Raw genomic sequence first — 20,451 nt, forward strand, 5'->3', positions numbered from 1 at the left:
TTCTATGACCTGATTTTGTTTCGACATTAAAACAAGTGTGATATTTGCATTTACCCTCAGCTATTCCCATATCGATAACATATAACCAGTTGGAGTAGACAATCATAATAGATGAATAGGGGAGAATTTTACCTTTGGTTATCCAATATGCTTAGATCTATGTTTTTATCTTACATTAACATGATTAATGTGAACTTAATTTGACCAGTCTGATGAATTGGCCAGTGATGACAAGTTTTTTATTTAATAATTTCGTTTTTTATTTAATAATTTCGTTTTCTTTATATAATAATTTCGTTTTTTGGTTTCTTATTTTTTTGGTTTGCACTATTGGGCTTCCGTACAGTTCAGTTATTAGCAATATTAATAATATTAGCAGCGATGACTACGCTCACGGTCAAGGTTAAGGGGATACATGTAGATATATAATTAAGGAGTAATGTGGAGTCATTTTTAAAAATCCAACTAAGATTCACAGATTCTGATAAATATGCTTACAAGTTATACATTTTCTCTATTCAATCATTTTTTCAAAGAAAGTTATATCTTTAATATTTATTCACTATGTATTTCACCGAATACACAAGAAATATTTTAAAACGCTTTATAAAATCAAATTATTTAAAGGGTAAGTAAGTATGTTGTTATGATTTTCTTTCAGTCTGCTATATTCATACAAATTTTTCCCCAGGACGTTAATCAGACGCGTACCGTTCAAGAAGTACATGTAAGTCTATTTGACCTCAATTTTATTTTATAACTGTGAAGAAATTGTCAGGATTTTCTAGTATTTACTAGCATTAACCATAAGCGGGGATAAAAGAAAGTGAAGTCAAATGCATTTTCCAAATTAGGGTTGAAATGCTCAACGAGACCTCTAGTCGTTGATTTATTCATAATTCTACCGAATTTACTGTCAATTTCTCGAGTGCGGAAAAATGGGTATTTAGGGATCAATTGATGTAAATTTCTTATATTTGTAATTTACAAGTTAACGGCTCGAGGGAGACATAAGACACTTATGATGGGAGAAAATACAGCTACATTAATAAATTGTGTTTTTGAAATAATTGTAATGTTTGATAGAACGTGACTGGCTTCAAGGAGGCATAAAGAATTCAGTGCAAAGAAAGAAGTATTTATATATATATATATATATATATATATATATATATATATATATATATATATATATATATATATATATATATATATATTGGAATATCTAGTTGCAACAGGTAATCGAAGATTCGGATTCGGGGGCATAAAGTTTTTGCCCTTTCCGTCTGTCTGTCTGTCGGTTGACAATACTTTTCTTTGACTACCATCATATTTGAACTTGATCTTGTAGTTTGACCCAGTTTTGCAAAAAACCCAACATTAACCTTGGCCATAACTTTTGAACAGTTTGTGCTAGCACTTTCATACTTCACAAAATTAATGTAATCCTTATGACAAGACTTTTTCTTGGATACAAAGAACTTTGACACCTTGACCTTGGAGTTTGACCTTCTTTTGGAAAACTCTAACCTTGGCATAACTTTTGAACAGTTGGTGCTAAGGCTTTCATACTTCACATATGTAATCCTTGTGACAAGACCTTACTTTGGATACAAAAGCTTTGACCTTTTGACCTTGGAGGTTGACCTACTTTTAAAAAACTTTAACCTTGGCCATTCCTTTTGAACAGTTGGTGCCAGGTCTCTCACACTTCACATATGTAATCCTTGTGACAAGACCTTACTTTGGATACCAACAACTTTGACCTTGACCTTGGAGGTTGACCTACTTTAGAAAAACTTTAATCTTGGCCATTACTTTTATACAGTTGGTGCTAGGTCTTTCACACTTCACATATGTAATCCTTGTGACAAGACCTTTCTTTGGATACCAACAACTTTGACCTTTTGACCATGACCTACTTTTGAAAACTTTAATCTTTTCCATATCTTTTCAATGGTTGCTGTTAGGGCTTTCATATTTCACAGGTATATTCTTCGAGACAAGACATTACTTTGGGTACCAACATATTTGATTTGCGTTTGAGAAAGTTTAACCTTCGCTATAAGTTGCCATACGGAGGAATCAGTGTTTCACAAACACATCTTGTTTTTTTTAAGTTTCCTTGAGTTTGAATTTTACCACCTATTGAATTAAAAACACTGTACTAAATATTTTTCAATAGAATTATGTCAAGTTTTCAAAAATGCAAAATTTCACAAACCTCTTCAAAGACTTATTGTATTACGAATCACAAAATTAACACTTTTACGCAAGGAAAATTTTATCTGCTTAGTAAAAAAAGTTTTATTTTGATGATAACTTTCATGATTTCGTTTAGATTAAAATTATTTGGTTAATGATTAATTTCGCGCTGTTTCGGATCAAAATCGTAAGTGTTTGAATTTGTTTAGTACATGTAATAACTAAAATTTCAGTGCATGCTTATTTCCGAGCAACCATAATGAGGCACCAATTGTTAGCAATAAAGTTCCATTTGTCCGTCCTCCATACATGTATATTAAGATATATAGCCAGCCTAAATATATTAAATTGGTTAAAAGCAAAATCTGCTTTTCACGTTAGTTGATTGGGAATATATAAAACAAGCAAAATTTAAATGAAAATACTTTTAGAATATTTTAGCTTCACGGTCATCTCGACCTTGAGAAAAGTAAATTTACCATTTGAACCAGATGCATTTGAATGACTTCCAAGACTGCACTGAAGTGTTTACATAACAACTCAATTAATGTACATCGTTCAGATTTCCCTCTAGCCAGTAAAAGTTACCACAGTGAATGTATAGAAAACACATTTCCGGTAGTCCATTTTCATTGCATAAAAAAAGTCTTGTTGCTATTAATCAACACTTAAAAAATGAACAGAGACGATTTGTAGATAATGGATTTGAAACATGTTTAACTTTATTTTAAAAAAACTTGCTGGCGTGCAAATCCTAAAGATTAGATACATGGTGTTTTAGATATTTTTACGGTCGTAATGATAAAGAAAAATTAAAGATATGAAAGGTTGTAATGGTGCACGTCTGTTTCAACCGTCTTATTTCATACGAATAGGCATTTTACTTCATTGTTATCTTTTAGGTAACAGACGCACAAACATATATAACTACAACCACCTAAAGTAAAACTTTAATCCCCTATTGTGGCCCAGCCCTAGCCCTGCGGAACATGATTTGAACAAACTTGGATTTGCACAATCCATATTAGCTTTTGGCTCAAGTGAGCTAAAAAAAATAATTAGATACAGACAATGGAGTTCGGTTAAAACCAAGATAAACAAGTCGTGTTTGTTAAACACTGATGGTCCCGTATGACAAATAATGGCGAAGGTTAAAGTTTCTCAAATGCAAATCAAACTTAAAGGTCAAGGAGATAAAAAATGTTGGTAACAAAAGAAATGTCTTGTCACAAGGAATATACCCGTGAAATATGAAAGCCCTTGCAGTAAGCATTTAGAAATTACTGATCAAGGTTTAAGTTTTTCAAAAGTAGGTAAAACTCCATCAAAACTCCATCAAAGTTGTTGGTAACCAAAGAAAGTTCTCGTCACAAGGAAAACACTTGTGAAATGTGAAAGCCCTAGCATCAAACCAACAAAAGTTATGTCCAGGGTAAGTTTTTCGAAAGTAGATCAATCTTTAAGGTCAAAGTAAAAATATTTAAATCCAATGAAAGGTCTTGTCACAAGGAATATACAATTGACAATTGGAAGTCTTTACACCATCCGTTCACAAGTTATGACCAGGGTTAAAGTGATGGTACCCAAGGAAAGGTCTAGTCAAAAGGAATAACTCATGTGAAATATGAAAGCCCTAGCCCTTATCAATCGAAAGCTATGGCCTTTAAAGGTTAAAGTTTTTACGGACAAACAGACAGAGGGACGGAACAGAGCAAAAACTATATACCCCCGAATCTTCTATTACAAGGGCATAACCAGGACATTGACCAAGAGCTATGACATTGTCACAAAAATGATGAAAGGCAGTGACATATCAAAATTTTAAAATCACAATTCTGACTTTTATAAAATGTTATATCTGTCTTTCTTTAAGTTTTTTGGGTTGTGCTGATGTGAATGACAATCAAAGGCCACCGAACAACACTTCTTGAATTCAAAAACGTTTTTTCTTTTTTTTCTCTCTCAATCAAACAATAATTCTGATAATATTATCGTTGTATTATTTCAACACGTGAGAATCATAGAAAGAGAACGAATCTTTCATTTTTCTCATTTGTCTTCATAATGTTTTAGTCTGTAAAAGTGAATTTATTCCTGAAAATAATGACAGCCGATAAATTTGAAATGAACGGATATATCTGAAACACAGATGATTTTTTAATTTAACGTAAATGATTTATCAATGATGATCGATCGATGATTTATCTGATACAGAAGATGAAATATATCTGATACTGATGAATGAAAATAGCCCATTTCCCCCTTCAAGAGAGAGAGAGAGAGAGAGAGAGAGAGAGAATAAAAAGGTGTAGAATAATGCTGTCTTATTGAAATGTGCGAGCAAAAGTTTAAGTAATAAATATTATCTAAGAACAAAGTACAAAAAAATTATTTAAGAGCTTTAATTTCTCTGTAGATTAATTGTCCTTTTGCATCAATCCAATATCTATTCTATACTGTTTTATTTCAGGAAAACACGACATTTACAAAGTACATGTACTTGTTTTCTAGTAGAAGACATTTACTTTGTAAATATTTTATTCCACAGCATTGGATTGACCATCATATTAGCCAATGAAAGTCCTTTTTTCACCTTGAGAGACTAGGTTTTTGCAGTGATTAACAATTACGGAAAAGTGCTAAAAATATGGATATTAATGCATTCAGTGTGTAGATCAGCAGAAAAAGTTTTACAAAAAAACACCTTTTAAAGAAATTGTGCCTAAAATTAAGGTATATTATCGTTATCCCGACATTCTCTTGACCACGGAACTCCTATAGAAACAAAAATATCCGTCCTGCACCTGATTGACGACATGTAAATAAGTAAATATTTTTTTTAAATTTCGGTACGTTTTAAAGGTCAGGAGAAGTGTTTAGAAGGCAAGATTCTTTAAAAGGCAAAATTTCTAATTTAGTCAACCCCCTTTTTTAGAACATCTCCCTATATAGATGTAGGATTTATGGTTTCTAGGTCACCTGAGTACTCGGGTATCCTATTGCTATCTGTTTTCGTCCGTCGTTTGTCGGTGTTTGTCCGTCGTAAACTTTTGAACATTTTCCACTTCTTCTCTTGAACCACTGTACCAATTTCAAACAATTTTGACACGTAGAATCAATGGGCAAATGGGTACAAAAACCGTGAAATCCATAGTCCTGATCCCCCCTTTGGGGTCTTAATGGTGGGGCTAAAACCATTAAAATTAGTGCTATCTTTAACATGAGGCCCAATATACTCAGGGCCTTAACGGTCACCTGAGTATAATGTAACAAAAAAAAGGTTACATTGATTGGATATGAATAAAACAAAATAAGCTGATCAATGATGCTATGTTGCCCAAAATCAAGAAAAACAGGATGATAAGGCATTAGCAAAATAATTAATTTACTGCTCAGTAACGAATCATTTACTTGCCTGTACTTGCTCCCATTTGTCACTATCCCCATGCGGGCTAAACAAAACAATACTACAGTAGTTCTTGAGAACTTTCAGTAAACCCATCTCATTCCCTCTCACATTGGCCTTTCTTGCTCTTTGAAGAACATTTAATTTACGACAAAAAGGTATTGTTGTCTCATTTCATTTATCTATTATTTAAAAGTCTCTTTGGCCAGGTAGACTTGTAAATAATAGATAAATAAAAATAAGACAAAAATACCTTATCTTTGTACATTATATATTCTTCAAAGACCAAGATAGACCAATGTGAGAGGGAATGAGATGGGTTTACTAACAGTGTTCAAGCACTATTGTTTTGTTTAGTCTGCATGGAGTAATAATTTATATTGGGATAGATGTGATTTTTTGCGAGGGGATGCTCCGCCTTCCGATACCCCCTCTTTTTTTTTAAATGCAAACCAATTTATTCTGACAATGTATTTTTTCAAAAGTGTTAAGCATGTACAATAGGCAAAAATGTACATGATTAATTTCCATGACAACATTTATACATTTAACAGAAACAGTAACAAATCTCCGATGCCTCTTACATGTAGATTTCAAGTGGGTTTTTTTCTGATTACTATGTAAGAAATGATCGAAATTCAAATGGATTAAAAATGAAAAATAATAAAAGAAATAATTCACTATACTTTTTGATTTATTAAATTTTTCATTTTACGTAATTTGCTCGGGTTTTTTTTTTTTTTAATGTTTTCATATTTTGTATTAGAAAAATGTCAATATTTACTGAGAATTTATATATCTACGTGCTCACTTGGAGATTTTTTAAAATTAATCTTACACTATTATTGTATATATAAGTTTTAAAGGCCTTCCAAGGAATTGGTCGCGAGCCACAAAATTTATTTCACGGACGAGAATTATTAGATCAGGATAAGGCTAAAATGATTACCACGGACACTGAACTTAATGCATGATTTGTCTCGGAATGCATACTGTTAATCATACTCCAGAAGCTGCGATTTGACCATTTTTTTCCCGGATGAGGAATTGGTTCATGTGAAGCTTTTAGTTTCCATGGAAAGCTATAGATCCAGACCACTAGAGATTTATATTACTTGACCTATAACTTCTTTATGGTTGAATGGGCTAAAAAATTTAGGGTCAGTCGACTTAAAAATCAACTCTAAATCGGGCATTGATAAAACTTGCATTTTTTGTGTAGGATTTGTTTTGTAACTCACCTTTACTTCAGTTCTATTGCTATAGCCCGGTATCTTAATTAGTGATCTACTTCCAGAAATAAGCTTAGTGCCTATAAATGTTTCAATTATTTTGTTTTACTGTGCATCGCCTCCACCTATCTCCATCTTTTGTTCAGGGTCGTGATTCAGATGTTTTCTTATGCAGATCGATATGAGGAATAATATAGGTGAAAGAAAATGGAATTCCACAGCGTTATTTTTTCTTTTCACAGTGAAGTAAAATATATGTTTGAATTATTTTATTAAAACCTCTCAAAATGAAACATCTTTGTTGTGGTATTTGCAGACATATTTTTGAAATCAAAAAGAATTATTTGAAACTGAAATGGCAAGTAATTAGAAGAAAGTAAAACAAATCGATATTTTTAATTAGACATGATTGTTTTGTTTATATATCACGATTGCCAGATAGATTAAAAGTAATTCAAAAATTTGTGCAATCATAATAAACTCAAGTTATTGACTTACTTCTAAAATTTAAACAGTACAAAGAAGCAGTATATCAAACTCTTGAAGAAATCAATGAGATAATAAACAGTGGGGGAGCCAACTATTCGATTCTCTTTGAGATTTGCTCTATCTTTTTTTTTTTTTTTTTCATTTCATTCGTGGGAGTTTAATAAGAATCAATTACGGTAGATTTATGCGCAAATAAACCTCCGCTATTTCTTTTATTTGTTAGCTACTGCATCGACACTCGCACTCGAAACTGTTAATTAAAGTGGTACGATCCGTGCTTTCTTTCATAGAAATGTCTTTTTTTTCCTTCTCTGCCAAAGTTACAGTGACTCTGAAAATTGCAAAATTAAAAGATTTAAGTAATAGTTGTTAATTGTTGTTAAGTAGAAAGCATTTCAGCGACCTGGACAATTCCTATATAAGGTTAAAGTGCGTGGAAGAAATATGAAGGTAATGAACAATAATCGAGCTAAAGAGTCCATTGGAACAATATACAAACTGGGAGTAGAGCAAACACAGACCTCTGGGATCAGGTGTCATGAAGGAGTAAAAATCCCTTGTCGACCGGTCACACCCGCCGTGTGCTTCTTGTCATGATTGGGCAAACAGAAAAAAATCCGTTAACAATTCAGTGTGAAAATAATGGTCTAAGAATTTGTTTCGACTTAACGACTCGTACATTGTGTTTGCTAACAAGGTCACTGTAATACAATTTGCGAAAAGTTGAATATGACGATTAACATGAATGAATTCAGATACATGTATGAATAAAAATTCTAAATAATAATAATAATAATAATAATAATAATAATAATAAAGCAGGAAAGCTTGGTTTCCTGTGTAACATCTTCCAAAAATTAAAATGTTTGAATTTTATTTATCATGAAGCTTGTGTATTTTTGATTTTCTACACATAAAATTTAAAGAGAATGTTTTCCAGAATTTTTTTTTAAATAATTGTTTTTTTTTCATTTGCATCACGTCATCAAAAATATGCAAAATCACGAACCATATTTTTTGAAAAAATATATTTCATCTTTAGAAAAACATGTGTACTCGCAAATGTTTCATTATGTCTAAACAGAGTTTCATTTTACTCCCCAGTGGCAAATGCATTTAGAATTTTACAAATACCATATCTTTAGCCCAATTTATTTTCTGTATAGAATGAATGGAATGATGATTTTTCTAAATGAAATTAGATTGAACTTTTTCCCTGCAAATCACTGACCTTTCTTACAGTATAGATGCATGTATTTCATATGAATAGACGCCTGGCGCCGATCACATAGTATTGATAATCAGCCTCAACCTCCTAGAATAGAGCTGTTTAGATTAAGTGATATATATCAATCAAACATTCAAGAGGCCAGTGTTGCAAAGGGTCTCCAAGTTCAGTAACTTGCATTAGGTCATAGACTTTAAACTGGAGTATGGACGATTTATTAGTCGGTCTTATTGGGTATTTCTTGTTAACCTCTGGTAAGAAATGGATCATTGTCAGAGACATATCATCTTTTTGAACGCACAGAAAAAGACATTTTCTATATCCATGTAAATGTTCATTGAATGTCGTAGTGATTACATGTGTAATTATGTAATACAAGTAGGCGATTCTTGGATAAATTTAAGGAGGATGGTTGGTCTTCCAACAGATCCACTTAGAAATTTGATTTTTCTAGACATAACTATTATTTAATAAAAAAAAAAAAAAAGATGCGTTTATGAAACATTGATGCCCTCGTATGGCAGCTCATGGCCAAAATTAGAGTTTTTTTTTCAAATGTAAAAACTACAAAGTCAAGGTCAAGAGGTCAAAAGAAAGATCTTGTGTTGTAGTTGTGAAACATGAAAGCCTTAGCACTAATGAAATATGGAGATAACGAACAAGCTCAAAACCCATCAAAACAATACAAATCGGGAGCAGAGAAAATACGGACCTCCAAAAACATCAGAGGTGGTATCAGGTGCCATAGAGGAGTGAGCATACCCTACCGACGTGTGCTCCTTGTCATGATCGGTAAATAACGGAAAATCCGTCGACAATTCAGTGTGTAAATAATGTCCTAACAATTAATATGAAAAACGTCAGTCAGCATATGACTTAATGATAGATTGTATTTGCTGACAAGGTCATTGTATCGACCACAGAACTTACAAATGATGATTTTAAACGAGAATGTTAATATTCTTGTTTCATCAACTTGTCTGTCAATAACTTACCTCGTTTTAGAAATTGTCCAAACGTAGAGCATTCTCTTGAGTACCGAATAAACTAGGAGATATACACCCCATATGCAGGTGATGAGGGTATATTGCTGCATAAGTAAGGGAAGTTGACGATTGAAAAGTTAAAGTCATCACGTTTATTATTAAGCTTTGTTGTTAGATTACCATTAACGTCTTTTTCTAGTAAAATATCCAAATAGGAAACAGATGTATCAGACTCTGTAGTATCTTTTATTTCAAGCTCACTGGGATATATCTTGTCGATTTGTGAATGGAAATAACTATATAATTGTTAATTGATAATACGTCATCGATATATCTAAATGTCGAGTTGAAGGCCACAGCAAGAAATATCTTTTTCTCTTGTATAAGATTTTGAATAAAATCTGCTTCATGTGAATACAAAAATAGGTCTGCTAACCGTTTAAAAGTTATGGACAAGATTAAAGGTTTTTAACAATAGGTCAAACTCCAAGGTCAAGGTTATGAGGTTAAAAAATGTTGGTAGCCAGAGAAAGGTCTTGTCACAAGGAATACATGTGTGAAATATGAAAGCCCTAGCACGAACCGTTCAAAAGTTATGGCCAACCTTAAAAATTTTCAAGAGTTCGTCAAACTGTTAGGTCATGAGGACAGAAATATTGAAACCAAAAGAAAGGTTTTTTCACAAGTAATACACATGAAAAATATGAAGTCCATAGCACCAACTATTCAGAAGTTATGGGCCCATGGCCAATGAAAAAGTTTTTCAAAATAAGTCAAACTCTTAGGTCACGGGATGAAAAATGTTGACCCTGGCTCAAGGAATACACATGTGAAATATGAAGGCTTTGGCACCAACTGTTCAAACATTAATTATGGCCAAGGTTAAAGTTTTTCAAAAAAAGGTCAAGCTCCCATGTCAAGGTCAGGAGGTCAAATAATATTGGTATCCAAAGGAAGTTATTGTCACAAGAAATATACAATCATGTGAAATATGAAAGTCCTAGCACCAACTGTTCAAAAGTTATTGTGAAAGTTAAAATTTTTGCGAACAGACAGACATAGGGACAGACTAAAAACTATATGCCCCCGAATCTTCAATTGCGGGGCAAAATAAATTTAAAGCCATGCGCAACGCACATTTTAAATTACCTCACCCCATTGAAAACTTTTCAAGATATTCTTAATTTAAAATCATAATACCATATGTTCTGGACAAAAAAATCAGCATGCCTTCGAAGGGGTTTTAAATACCTTGGTAGCTATAAAGTAAAAAAAAGTCCTTGTTTTCTTCCAAAGAAATATTACAAACATTAAGCTTTAGTTTGTATTTTCTATAAAAAAAAAAATGGTTTTCAGAAGAGGTTTACAGTACAATTAGGCAAGCATTATAAAAGTCAAGCAAAAGTCCTTCATTTATTGGAACTCTTCAACTTAAAAGAGGAAAAAAAAGAAATAATTAAAGTTCAAAACTACTTTGCACATTTCCTTAATGCTATTGCCTTTTTTTTTTTATACAAAACTCTTCTTTTCCTGGAAGTTTAAATTGGTCTAAAAGTGACCTCTCTAGTTTGAGTCAATCTCTGAACTTTTTGCCTTATATTTGTTCTATGTTCTATTTTTGAATTTACAGGATTATTGTAGATGTAAAGATTAAAAAGAGAAAACCAAAATTGTTCTGTTGACTTGTAATTATGGTATTTACACCGACTAATATTTTTATGTTCAAGCGTCCTCGATAAAATCATTTTATTAATCAGTAAGACCTTTCAATCACTTGCCATAGATCTGTTAATCCAGACTATATCGCGTTAAGGTCATTACTTTGCTTATCAGTTCAATGCATCAGGGTGTTAGTAGGTTTTATACTTTCAAATGTGAAAACAAACAGAATTCTCTGGGAAAATAGCATTCCCTTGATTTTGACGAGAAAAACCCTGCATTTTCCACTGCGCCTTTGCTCCAGAAAACAATTTTATACTCTTCTTCTTATTGATATGTTTATACATGTATAAGTGGTAGTTTTGCTAATTTCTGATGCGAGTATCATCGAAAAATATTTAAAATGTTTATATAAAAATGACTTTTAAATTATTATGATACTTTACGGAGAGAAAAAAAAATTAAAATGCCATGTAACAGAGAATGAAAAGGAGTTATTCACCTTTGCAGACCACAGACACTTGTTTCGTATATGTGGTCACGCCCTTCTTTTTCCCCAAATGAATTTCAGGCAACCCCGTTTCAGCTCGTATTTTGTTAATATATCAATCATTAACCTGCTTTAAAGTGACATCGTTCGCTTCGAGAGATTTTTTTTCCTGTCAAATAAATCGTTTCAGATGTCTTTTGTCGAACCTCTTTATTGTAAACCACTCATTTATTCCTCAAGAATTACCTCGTAACTCCAGTCGGAAGTACCTGTATCTCTCAGAGCGAACGCTGTCATTTTACAGCAGGTTAATGATTGATATATTAACGAAATACGAGATTCAAGCGGGGGTGCCTGAAATTCTGTTAGGTATCTTGTGGAAAGAAAAAGAAGGGCTTGGCCCCATATACGAAACAAGTACCAGTGTTGCAGACTGTGTAATAATGCAAATTAAGGCTTTTGAAGGCTTTTTAATAAGAATATTTATATTTTTTATAACGCAAGATAAAAGGCGTGATAACGCCCAACAAGGCGTACATGTAATAACGCGAAATAAGGCATTATATCGCCTTTACGAAAGGCCTATAGCGCAAAGTAAAAAGACCTTATATGAGTTATATAGCAAAGTAAAAATAGACGTAAGCCTTATAAAAAGTATTACGCCTTTCAAAAGGGGTACTACGCCTTTTAAAAGGGTTTTATTATGCCTTTCAAAAAAGTCTGATAATACTTTTCAAAAAAGTGTTTTTAAGCTTTTCAAAAAGCTTTATTACGTCTTTTTTTTTTTTTTTTTTTTAAAAAAAAGCTTCTTTAAGCACCCATTTAAATCAGGCAAACAGTTTGCCTGCTAGATTGACGTGAGTAAAGAAGACTTTTCGATGGTGCATTTTCAATACATGACCAGCTTCGCTCTACCCTTGGGACTGAACCCTTGATCCATGGAACATCAATTAAGTTCAAAATTATTACTAATTGCTCATAAAAATAATTTAAACAATTTGCAGCTAGATATCCAAGAAGAAAGATTTTCAAATGTGTAATATATTTTTATTGTGTAACCCACTTAGCCCTTCTCTGCATGACGCCAGAACCTTTGACCAAGGGGCACGGATTTTACAATTTTGGTAGAAGACTAAATGCTCATTATACCCATGCAATTATCTGCTTTCTTTCCAAGAGGAAAGGAGGAGAAAGATTTTCAAATGTGAAATAATTTTCAATATATGACCAATATATGATATGTAATGTCCCACCCTGGGCCTAAATCCTGCATCAAACCAGGCGCCATGAATTTAAAAAGTAAAGAGTTAATTTCTCAATATACTCATGCAAACAGTTGTCTACTGGATGGTCAGGACTATTAAAAATATTGTATGAATTTAGATGATTTTGACCTCCTTCATGTAATTATTATTTTCACTTCGTGTTATAAGATCTTTATGAAAGGCGTTATAAAGCCTTTTTTAAAGGTGTACTAACGCTTTTTCACTTCGCGTTTTAACTTTTTTAAAAGCCGTTATAATGCTTTGGAAGGGAACGCCTGTTTACTTTTTAACTACTCCATTACGCCTTTATCAGTGTTTTAACGCCTTTTCACATCGCATTATTAAACCTTTTCAGCGTTAATTCGCCTTTTTTTGCCTTTTACAGAGGAGGGGTCTAGGAGGGATCGGTTGACTGTCAAAAGGAATTGAGTTTACAAGAACGGTAACCTGTTTAGCTAACGATTCATCCCCCCCCCCCCCCCCCCCCATAGATTGATGTTAAAAGGCTATAATACCGACTGGGCAGCAGACGTCAGATTTTAGAGTTATAACACAAGTATCACTTCTGTGGAAGCATTTTAATTCGTGGGGGGGGGGGGGGGGGTGTCAATGTTCGTAGGCAAGCAAAATCGTATTGGTTCGTCGGGACGTTATTTTGTGGGTAACTCATTTGCAGAAGATTCAATGCATATAAATGGTTTCAAAATTTTTCTTGGAGATGTCAATTCGTGGATCCACCCACCAGAATCGGGACCCAGCAAACAATCACAATTCCAAAGTTTGAATTTACGTTTTTTTAAGTCGTTCATAGATGGAAATTATGCTTACCTTTGGTTTCCTTTACACAGAGAATTCGATCCGGGTTTGTTTTGCAATACATGTATTGTTTATTACTTGGCTTACATTACATTGAAAACATGTTGCATGACATATGATTCTCCGTCAGATTTTAACTTTGATTAGATCAATTTTGTATCTAACACGTATCAACGTGATTGAAGGTGTGAATCTTGCAAACACTATTGATATGTTTTCGTAATTGTAGAACTGAAAACAACGTATTTAAGAGACTCTTCACAGATCAAGTTACTTAGAATCTAAACATGATGGAGATAGAACATTGATTTATTGCATACAACTGGTACGTAAGAGAGATTTTCAACATAAAATGGCCATCTTAAAAAAAAATTTTGGTTGCCCTCTCCCGACCGACTGGCTAAAAATGGCTCAAAAACAACTCAAAACTTTTTTTTAGTTTCCAGGAAACAATTGATTTTTTATGCATTCCGGCAAAAAGACTTTGAAAATTTAGCACTGATGCTGATTTTTTTTTTTAGAAAAAAATTTTCCCACCTACCTACCGACCCAATTTTTTTCATCCTGAGTCGGTAGAGGGCACACAAACATTATTTTAAAGTTGGTCTTATGTTATATCAAAAGTTTTTTTTTTTTAAGAAAAAGTATATATAGAATGTAAAATAGGAAGAAAACGAACAGTGATCAATCTCATAAATCCACTACACAATACGAATAGTGAACAGGCTAATAATACGGACCCCTAAAAACACCAGAGATGGGATCAGATGCCAAGGCGGAGTAAACATCTCCTGTTGTCCGGACACATCCGCCGTGAGCCCTATGTATTGATCAAGTACACGAAGTACTCATTTGTCAAATTTAGTGTAAAACAACTAGTATTAAACGTGTCAGACAAAATACGATGATAGGTTGTATTTACAAACAAGGTCGTTATAACGACCGTAGAATTTACGAAAAACTTGCTATAAAAGGGGTTGTTCAAATCCTTAATTGTAAGTCATTTCATCTGATTTTTCATTTTCACTTCCTTTTTTGGCACTAAACCACATATAAGAATGTGTTGTTAATCATACATATTTATTTATATATATACATGTACATTTAAAAAATTATCGAACTGAAGATATTTTTTTCTGGAATGAACAATTATATCAGAAAATTATAAGATTTTGACCATAGTTGTTAAACCAAAGGGGTTGTGTTTGACTATCAATTATTAAAAAAAACACGTAAAAGTTTTTTTTATAAAATATTGTAGTTGTAGACAGAAATCACACTTATTCATTAGTACACACCAAAGAAAACTTACTTATCTACATCAAACTTGAGAACTATATCAATTATATTTGTCAGCCTTATCATTATCAGATGTGCATCGATGGAGTCACAAACGGTGTTCACTTTAAGCTTGACAAAAAAAATTGCGTTTTTTAAAAAATCCTTTTTTAAGAAATACTACAAAACAAATTTATAGTGTTGAAAAAGGCCTGTGGGCTTCTTCTTTCAACAGCTGGTGCTGTTTTACATGTACTTATAATACATGTACTATGTACAGTGTATAAACAGTGCTTTTGATACCATTGGTAGTTGCTGTAAGACTGAATAAGCTCGGAGAACGTAAAATTTGTATTTGATTGAGACAGTTGTAAGACAACCTCGTAAATGCAGCACTTGAATGGCTTCACAGAAGGGACTTTTTATCATTCAGACTTCATATGAAATACGCAGGGTGTGATCATAGATCACATCGATCATTTATAATGAACTTGGTGTCTGGCACAAAGGATCAAGAAGTCGAATTATTCTGCAGTTTTATTCAGATCAAGAGTATATATCACAACAAATATTCCGACAATGAGCGTGCGGAAAGGATTGGGGTCTGATGCATTTCTTTCTTTACATTTTAATCTTTAAGGATTTGGCATTTTCCTAAGATCGAAAAGAATAAAAATAGAATGAATTCAAGGAGTTCTGTTTCTTATGGCATGAAAATTGAGCAACCAAACTTGAACTCGAAAACAACAGTTAGACATATTTAAGAATGCAACAAATATATAAAGATAATCTTACTCACACCAATCTGAAGTGGCCATGGAAAGGCATTATTTCAATAGGCTCTATATTATGTCTGATGTACAGATACACAGTCTTATAATGTATAATAACGGTAAGAAAAGTTAGAAAAACGTCTAATGTTGTCTCGAACTCTCGATTGCTCTGAAATGTCTTGAAAAGGGCTGTTTTAGTGCAAATAGAAGTAAAGAAATCTTTGGTTAATTGAATAAATAATACATTTAACACTACTCGGATTTATACAGAAAATGACTGATCAACGATCTGATGTGCATATTTAAGAAGGCAGTGGGTTATCTCTTCAAAGAGAATCCGATTTCTTTACGATCTATTTCAGTTAATCATTACGCACACGGTCTTTTGAAGATAGAAAATCTAGTCCTTGTTAGAAGTTCGAACAACAGAAATACAATATTTAGCATGAGAAATCTAGTTTTCTTAATTATTCCTGATGCCAATAATGGTATACCTTTTACAGGAACTGCACCTTGATAAAACACCAATAACCAATCAAGCAATGGGTCTGTTAGTTTATAATTTAATTAAGTCTGATGGTGAAGGGTTCAGAGGAAGAGGTACAGAGTTTTCGACCATTCAATTTAACCTTTTGCCCTCGTATTCCCAATTTAGAATCTAAGGGATTCTGATGAGAATGATGCCTCTTTATAAGACTTCCATGTCTCTACTTTTGGTATATTTGAGATCCAACTAAGCTTATCAAATCTATACATGATCAAGTGTCAAAGTTAATTGATTTTAACAAGCGTGTAATGCCATATGCATTAAAATATTGGAAGTTTTTAGACCCCTTTCCCTCAACACAAACTTTAAAAAGAAAAGATACATTTAATGCATTTAACCTAAAAGAGGGTTTAATTTGGCGATGTTTCTCATATATATTTATATTTATATTTAAGAAATAAGGTATCATTTTAAAACATCTATCGGGATATAAATACGGGTTGGTCACGAGATCAAATTCCATAAAGCCCGAAGGGCTTTATGGTAAATTTGATCTTGTACCAACCCGTATTTATATCCCGATAGATGTTTAAAAATGATACCTTATTACTTATATTTATATTTGTGACTTATTCATATCATATATTAGCCTGATTATAACCTTTAACGCGTGAAATGTCTTATTTTTTCAAACTCAATGGCACGTATTTGATCCGTTGATTGCGCGTCGACCCTTTATGACGTCACTGAGAAATTACGTCGAACGTTTATGACGCGAGGAACCCGTGTTTATTTAAGAAATAATGTATCCTTTTTAAAACATCTATCGGGATATAAATACGGGTTGATCACGAGATCAAATTTCATAAAGCCCGAAGGGCTTTATGGTAAATTTGATCTCGTACCAACCCGTATTTATATCCGATAGATGTTTTAAAATGATACATTATTACTTATATTTACATTTGTGACTTATTCATATTTTATGTTTTCCTGATTATAATCTTTAACGCGTGAAATGTTTTATTTTTCAAACCCAACGGCACGTATTAGATCCGTTGATTGCGCGTCGACCCTTTATGACGTCACTGAGAAATTACGTCGAACGTCTATGACGCGAGGAACCCGTGTTTATACGGATATAGATACGCATTGCTTTTAATAGTGTTATATAAAAGAAAACATTTGCAAATGTAAATATTTATATATAAACATTTGAAGCTCAAAGTGCATTAATAGTAATATCTACTTTAATCAAAATAGAAATTAAACATTTTCAACGATCATCATGCATTTTTGAAAAAAAAAATGTGAAGTTGTTGATTGCCAAGTAACAAAGTACTATGAAAGTGAATACACTTGAATTTATCAATGGATTTGAAATGGTAAATTTTAATTTATTTTTCCCCCTTACCTGTATACTTAAAATAGACGATCAACGATCATCATGCATTTTTGAAAAAAAAAATGTGAAGTTGTTGGTTGCCAAGTAACAAAGTACTATGAAAGTGAATACACTTGAATTTATCAATGGATTCGAAATGGTAAATTTTAATTTATTTTTCCCCCTACCTGTATACTTCAAATAGAAAGTCCCCCTAAGGTTAGTGTTACAAAGCATTGTATACTAGGTTAATTGCAATCTTGAGGTTAATAAATGAAAACTAATTATGAAGCCAGTAATTTACTTTTCTTTATAAACACAGCCTAAATTATTAATTAAAGACTTTTTGCTTAATTTTCTACCACAGTTCTCGCAGACATCAATAGATGTTTTCCGTGTAAATGGAAGCATCATTTTTATCAGGATATGTTATGTTGTAGTTTTTTTAATAGTTCCTTAAAAACATATAGAGAAACGGAAAACCCGTGTGCAACATTTTTTTCCGCACCTGATTTCTGTGAATGACAGTTTAGTGTCTTTAAATGCCACAAGCAATGCATACAAATATAATTTTTCAGTTACGTCATAAAGGGTTGACGCGCAATCAATGGATCAAAACACGTGCCGTTGAGTTTGAAAAATAAAACATTTGACACGTAAAAACTTATAATCAGGAAAATATAAAATATGAATAAGTCATAAATGTAAATATAAGTAATAATGTATCATTTTTAAACATCTATCGGGATATAAATACGGGCTTTATGGAATTTGATCTCGTGACCAACCCGTATTTATATCCCGATAGATGTTTAAAAATGATACCTTATTTCTTAAATATATATATATGTAAATATAAATAATAAGTTATCATTATATATATTTAAGAAATAAGGTATCATTTTTAAACATCTATCGGGATATAAATACGGGTTGGTCACGAGATCAAATTCCAAAAAGCCCCAAGGGCTTTATGTAAATTTGATCTCGTACCAACCCGTATTTATTGCCCGATAGATGTTTTAAAACGATACCTTATTACTTATATTTACATTTGTGACTTATTCATATTTTATATTTGCCTGATTATAATCTTTAACGAGTGAAATGTTTTATTTTTCAAACCCAACGACACGTGTTTGATCCACTGATTGCGCGTCGGCCCTTTATGACGTCACTGAGAAATTACGTCGAACGTTTATGACGCGAGGAACCCGTGTTTATACGGATATAGATACGCGTTGCTTTCAATAGTGTTATATAAAAGAAAACATTTGCAAATGTAAATATATATATATATATATATATATATATATATATATATATATATATATATATATATATATATATATATATATATATATATATATATATATATATATATATATATATATATAAAGTAGTAATCTGGCATATGCATCCTGTCTGATCATGCTTAATATGTAACGAGAAACTCTACTAATAACTTTTAATATCAGATAATAAGTATAATGCTGTTTTTTAACAACAGCTGGTGAATAGTTCAGTTGAGGACATAAAACTTGGCGCACCAGTTGTCCTAATAAGAATCTGTTGAATTTTGATTTTTTTTTTTTTTTAAAGTTACTTGATGGTTGAAAATCCTTCAAAATTAGTATTTTTAAGTACTTTAGTACATTCCAACTGATTTTGAGGGGTTAAAAGGACGTAGAATGTTTTAGTAACGTACGTCATATGACGTATGTTACTTACTTGATATTATTTTCCTGAATAGTCAACAAGTTAGGAAAATCATACTATTCTTACATTAATAGCAACACGTTAGGTAAGTCTATTATGCCAGATTTAAATCTTATACATTGGTATTGAAAGTAAATACATGTATTATATTCAGAGTGGCACTGTCTTCTTCGCCAGGTTATTTCAAGTTCTTTCTGCTTGTAATTGTTTTTAGTAATTCATTTGTTGTTGAATGCATAAAACTTCATTTTACTACTGTATAAAGTTAGTCAAATTTTACATGAAATATGTATTCTTCAATCCTTCAATAAAAGTCGCTAGTGTTTATTTTCCAGTAAATCAGGATAACTTTGAATGTGCGACTGCAACTTCTTTCATTTGTTCTTTTTTTTCCGAACAAAACTTGATACTTTGAAACTAGCCTGCCCAAAAAATAATGATCAATGACAAAAAAATATATGTCATATGCAGCACACATGCCAAAAATTGTTACTATAGTCGATAACTCATTCAAAAAATACAAGTCACATGCCCGGGCAATTTTTAAAAGAAAAAGTGGGTATGCTAAAAAAACGCACATGTAAACCTGTCTATCTGATAAATGTAGGTAACACTATGCATTTGAAGCATCGACTGAAGCATAAACTGCTTCCTTCTGATATCAAACAATGTTCTATAGCAAAATACACCCCCCTTTCGGGAGGGGATCAGATAGTTAAAACATCATTGCATACATTCATTACATGACTTTTCAAGTTATACGTAAAAAAGTATTTTTTGCTACCAACCAAAATGTTTGACTTTAGAAACTAAACTTTTGGGTCATAAGGTTGAGGTCGAAATGGAAAATCATTATAGTGCATGTCTACTTGACATGGTGGATCCCGAAAAAGTGGGACAAAATCATACACCAAAAATTCATTTCTTACTTCCATAGCTATAGAAATTTCAAAAAGTAATACACCCAAACTGTATTTAAAAAGTTCGATTTAAAAACCTTTTCTCGAACTCTATATTTCTCGAGTTATGTACAG

General features: G+C 32.3%; 2 protein-coding genes across 4 annotated transcripts in view; one reads left to right on the plus strand and one right to left on the minus strand.

Annotated features, from left to right (window-relative positions):
- The window catches only part of LOC133192256 (A disintegrin and metalloproteinase with thrombospondin motifs adt-2-like), a 435,058-nt gene that overhangs the window by 164,737 nt on the left and 249,870 nt on the right, over nt 1-20,451 (plus strand). The gene's annotated exons all lie outside the window — the stretch shown is intronic.
- LOC133192258 (tubulin-specific chaperone cofactor E-like protein) overlaps nt 1-20,451 on the minus strand; it is a 479,266-nt gene that overhangs the window by 112,546 nt on the left and 346,269 nt on the right. The gene's annotated exons all lie outside the window — the stretch shown is intronic.

Source organism: Saccostrea echinata, unplaced genomic scaffold, assembly GCF_033153115.1.
Source record: "Saccostrea echinata isolate AGI-Se365-2 ecotype Australia unplaced genomic scaffold, CSIRO_AGI_Sech_v1 ptg000025l, whole genome shotgun sequence".
NCBI lineage: Eukaryota > Metazoa > Mollusca > Bivalvia > Ostreida > Ostreidae > Saccostrea > Saccostrea echinata.